Consider the following 6,000-nt stretch of genomic DNA (forward strand, 5'->3'; position numbering starts at 1 on the left):
TTATGATCAACAACAACAGAACTACAGTCAGCACACTCAGATGCATCCACAACAAAGTTAGGTGCATCCACATCAGAATCAGACGCAACCACAACACTCTTCAATGCCGCATCAGCATGTTCAAAAACATTGATGACAATAGTACACGCAAACTTCTCCTTCTGACCAGTTAGCAGCTCTTTAGGCTTTAATACGGGAGCATATGACTATTACGAAAGCTATTGTGTAAGAGAGTTCATCATCTATTCGGGTGTTGCAGGCACAATTAGGACAACTTGCTTCAAATCTAAATACTCGACCACCGGGTACACTACCTAGTGACACAGAAAATCCCAGTCCGAGGGGGAAAGAACAATGCAAGGCTATCACTCTCAGGAGTGGTAAATAAACTGGTGAGCCGACTATAGACTCCACTATAGCACCTCAAGATACTGGTAAAGTGGTCACTGATGAGAAGGTTGAATCTGAAGATCTTGTCGATGTACTAGACAAAGAAGTTCCACAAATTGTCACTCATATCCCTAATGTTCGACCCTCGAAACTATCAATGCAATCAAAGGTTTCGATGCAATTAGATATATCTCCACCTTTACATTTTCTACAAAGATTTAGAGAGAAGGAGCAGGATAAGCAGTACCAAAAATTCTTGAACACCTTGAAGCAACTTTAGGTTAATATTCCTTTAGTAGACGCTCTTGTGCAAATTCCGCATTATGGGAAATTTATGAAGGAGGTCTTATCCAAGAACAAAAAGCTCAGTGATTTGGAAACTATTCACTTATAGAAGATCGTAGTGCTGTTTTGACAAGTAAGTTACCCCTTAAAATGAAAGATCCTGGGAGCTTTACTATCCCATGTTCAATTGGCAACCATTATTTGGGCAAGGCTTTATGTGACTTTGGAGCTAACATCAACCTAATGCCATTATCTACTTTCAGAAAGTTGGGAATTGGTCACATGAAACCTACTACAGTGACATTGCAACTAGCTGATCGATCCTTGGCTCAACCTGAAGGGAAAATCAAAGATATCTTAGTTCGTGTGGATAAATTCATTTTTCTGGCTGATTTTATCATACTTGACTACTAGGTAGACAAGGAGGTTCCCGTAATCTTGGATGACCATTTTTAGCCACCGGACGAACTCTTATTAATGTTTACAAAGGTGAACTGACTATGTGAATTAATGATAAGCCCGTTAACTTCAGTGTTTTCGAATCTATTCAATGCAAGGATAATGAAGAATGCCATACTGTCGATGTGTTAGATGATCTAATTGAGGAAGAATTTAATGACCAAAGCATAATACTTTCTGAGGAGTTTGTAGTGACATCTAATAATGAATTCTTATATAATTATGACAGCATGGTTGAAGCTAATAATATTGAACTCAAGCATGGATGGCAGATTGAATTGTTAGACTTAGCCAACATAACAGCTCCAATTTTCAAGCCATCTATCGATGAAGCTCCTACTTTGGAATTGAAACCACTACCTACTCATCTTAAATACATCTTTATTGGTGATAACAATACTCTCCGAGTTATTGTCTCCGTAACACTGGATGTAACTCGAGAAGAGAAATTGGTCCATATCCTTAAGCAACATAAAAGAGCTATTGCTTGGAGTATTGCAGATATCTGAGGCATTAGTCCATCTTTTTGCATGCAGAAGATCAAGTTAGAAGATGAAGGCAAGTAATTGATTGAGCAACAAAGAAGATTAAACAAGAAGATGAAGGAAGTTGTTAAGAAAGAAATTAAAAAATGGCTTGATGCTGGAATTATTTACCCCATTTTTTATAGCAATTGCGTAAGTCTAGTGCAATGCATTCCTAAAAAAAGTGGCATCACTGTGGTTAGCAATGACAAAGATGAATTAATTCTTACACGCATTCCTACGGGATGGCGAGTCTATATGGATTATTGCATACTTAATGCTGCCACAAGGAAGGACCACTTCCCATTTCCTTTCATTAACCAAATGTTGGACAGGTTTGCTGGAAGAGCCTATTACAGCTTTTCACCATATGCCTTTTGGTCTTTGCAACGCACCAACCACATTTCAAAGGTGCATGATGGCAATATTATCAGATATGACTGAAGATTCTTTAGAGGGTTTTATGGAAGATTTCTCAGTCTATGGTAATGATTTTGATCATTGTGCTGACAATTTGGATAAAGTATTGTAGCAATGTGAAGACACACATCTTGTTCTAAATTGGGAAAAATGCCATTTCATTGCAAATGAAGGCAGTGTGTTAGGCCATCGCATCTCTAGTCAAGGCATTGAAGTAGACAAAGCTAAAGTGGAAATCTTTGAGGAATTACCTCTACTGAAAAATTTGAAAGGTACTCGCAGTTTTCTTGGGCATCCGGGGTTTTACCAAAGATTTATTAGAGATTTCTCAAAATTTGCAAACCCCTTATGCTCATTATTGGAACAGAATTGAAAATTCCTTTTTGACGATACATGTCTAAATGCATTCATTCAATTCAAGATGCAACTAGTAAATGAACCCATTGTCGTTGCACCAGATTGGTCTCAACCTTTTGAAGTTATGTGCGATGCAAGCGACTTTGATGTGGGTGCTGTTCTAGGACAACAAAAAGGAAAAATATTTCATGCCATCTATTATACTAGCAAAACTTTTACAGAGGCTCAAATCAATTATACCACTGCAGAGAAAGAATTGTTGGCTGTAGTCTTTACTTTCGACAAGTTTTGTTCTTATCTCTTCGGCTCAAATGTTACCGTATTTACTGATCACTTGGCTTGAGATATCTTTTTGTGAAGAAGGATGCAAAACCAAGACTGATACGCTGGATCTTACTGTTGTAAGAATTCGACATCAAGATAAAAGATCGCAAGGGTTCAGAGAATCAAGTTGTAGACCATCTATCTCGATTGGAAATTGGCAGCGAAGATGAAAACATACTTGAAATTGTCGACACATTCCCAGATGAGAAGTTTTTTGCTGTAGATGCAACCCCTTGGTATGCTGATTTGGTTAATTATCTAGTGTGTGGAAAACTCTCATTGAGTGTCACAGGCCATAAAAAAGAAAGATTTCTTCGTCAAGTAGTGAAATATCATTGGAACGAGCCGTATTTATTCAAGGTATGCAATTAAAACATTATTCAACATTGTGCTCCGGAAGAGGAGATGCTTTCAATTCTGAAGAACTGTCATGATGCTTCTTATGGAGGTCATTTTGGTGGCATGCGAACTGCTACTAAGGTTCTCCAATTAGGATTCTACTGGTCTGCATTATTCAAAAACGCCCGTAATTTTGTGAATCAACGCGATAGGTGTCAGCGCACTGGTTCTATATCCTGACACAATGAAATGTTGCGGCAGCTAATTATGCAGGTTGAATTATTCAATGTTTGGGGTATGAATTTTATGGGACCATTTCCAAGTTCATATGGAAATCTTTATATATTAGTAGCTGTTGACTACGTCTCGAAATGGGTTGAAGCTGTTGCAGTCCCAAAGGATGATGCAAAGATAGTGCTTAAATTTATTCACAAGCATATACTCAGCTGCTTTGGCGCACCAAAGGCATTGATTAGTGATTAGGGTACACACTTTCATTGCAACCAAGTGGCAGCCACACTGAAGAGATATGGACTTAATCATAGAAGGACTACTACTTATCATCCGTAAACTAATGGACAAGCCGAAGTATCAAATCGACAAATTAAAAACATTCTTGAGAAGGTTATGAATCCTTCGAGGAAAGATTGGTCCTCTAGATTGGATGATGCTTTATGGGCATTGTGGACAACTTACAAAACTACATTAGGGATGTCACCGTATCAATTGGTTTTTGGGAAAGCATGTCACTTGCCAGTTGAACTGGAGCACAAAACATTGTGGGCAATTAAGCAAGTGAACATGGACTATGAAACTGGTGGAAAGAAAAGGCAGTTGGATATCACTAAACTAGAGGAGATTAGGCGAATTTCTTATGAAAACACTGCAATTTAGAAGGAAAAGACCAAACGATGGCATGATAGAATTATTTTGCAGCAATAATTTATCCTGGGTCAACAAGTTTTATTATTCAATTCTAGACTGAAACTGCACTCGTGTAAATTGCGCTCTCGTTAGTCTGGACCTTTCGAAGTTGTCGAAGTATTTCCTCATGGTGCGGTGACAATTAGAGATTTACATGATGGACACTAGTTTAAGGTGAATGGCAAACAATTGAAACATTATTTTGGGAATATTGATCAAAAGCTGACGGAGACCATTAAATTAGTCGAAAAATTTTATTTTTTATGGAATTTATTATTATGTAATTTTATTTTATTTTTTTTTCTATTCAAGTTTTTTTTACTTTTTATTTATTTATTTATTTTTGTAGAATAATTAGGTACCATTGTTGACGCACTTGGGCTTTATTGTCAACGCATACTTCCACGTATGACTCACAATGAATGAATGGCAGATCAAAAATTTTAGATCCCACCGTTTGATGAAAAGTGACCTAGCTTTCTGATTTCTCTAAACGGGCACAATTCTCATTGAACACATTTATTCCCGCCAGCTTTATATCGATTCACATAAAATAAATCACGCCTTTTCATCTCTTCTTTCACTCACTATAAACCCCCTTCACTATGCCGACTGTAACAAATACAAAGCATCCATTTTTATTCACTTTCTCTTTTCGAAGCTCGTACATTTACAACTTTAAACCATCTTCACTCCAAAAAAAACACAAAATATGGCAAGAATGAGAGGATTAGTGAAGAAAGCCACCAAACCTGTTGAAGACACTCATCCTCTGTAGATCAATGAAGAAAGACACCAAACCTGTTGAAGATCACTCATCCTCTGTAACTCCAGTTCATGAATCGAGATCTTCCATGCAAACAGAATAAAGGAGCCGATGATCTTTTTAATGAAAATGACCAAGGACCTATTTCAAGACAACATTTTGAAGCAAAATTTTCACCCATAATAGGGCATTCTCCTTTTGCAACAACAATAATTGGGCAAGCAAGTCTACGAAACCATCTCTAAGCTGAAGTGAGAGACTTTCTGCACTCATCCTGGAAGCTATTCTCCTTCATTGGTACGTGAGTTTTATGCTAACCTTTATGACCAAGAGTTAGAGTCTATCATTATTCGAGAAAGCTTCATTCCATAGGATGCTAAAAACATCAATGAGCTGTACAACACTAAAGTGGATGTAGATGAACATTTTGAGTTTATTGAGGATATCATAGACGACAAAAGAGACCTATTGGTGAAGGATTTATTTATCGAAGGAGCATTGTGGCTGGGTTCACATCAAAATAATTATACGATGCACTTCCGCTTCCTGACACTACAAAGCAAAATCTGGTTTCTTTTTGTCAACTGCAGGCTACTAACCACTACTCACAGCACCACAGTCAACCTCGATAGAATGAGCTTGATACATTCAATTGTCAATGGCAGAGAGATTGATGTTGCCGCAATACTCCACCAAGAAATTGTTGACTGCGTCGTAATGCAAACTGGGATTTTAGTTTTCCCATCGTTGGTGATGCTACTATGCTAACAGAAAGGGATCATGCCTCATGATGATGAAGAGGTCCTGGAGAATAAGGGCCCCAATAAATGAAGCCTTTATTGAAAGAATGACTCATCGCAAGGATACACTGACAATGAAGGGGGCAGAGACCAGCAAGACAAGGAAGGGCAAAACCAAGGTAGAAACTAGAGGAACAAACCTGACTGCAGAGACATCATTGTTGCGCAAAATGTAAGATATGAAGAACTTGGCCAATTCCATCAGCAATAAGTTGGTCAGCTTTGTCGCTACAATAGAGGATATGAACAGATCACAAAATTTGTTTCTACGCTTATACCAAGGCCTATAACAACTCTATTGTAACCGTATTAAGTCAGTTAAGCTCGACCCCACTCCCAAAATTTCTAATGTTCCCACCAATCATCCGAGATTATGAACCCTCATACGAGAAAGATGACTTAAGGGACCGAG

Source organism: Gossypium raimondii, chromosome 7, assembly GCF_025698545.1.
Source record: "Gossypium raimondii isolate GPD5lz chromosome 7, ASM2569854v1, whole genome shotgun sequence".
Classification (NCBI taxonomy): Eukaryota; Viridiplantae; Streptophyta; class Magnoliopsida; order Malvales; family Malvaceae; genus Gossypium; species Gossypium raimondii.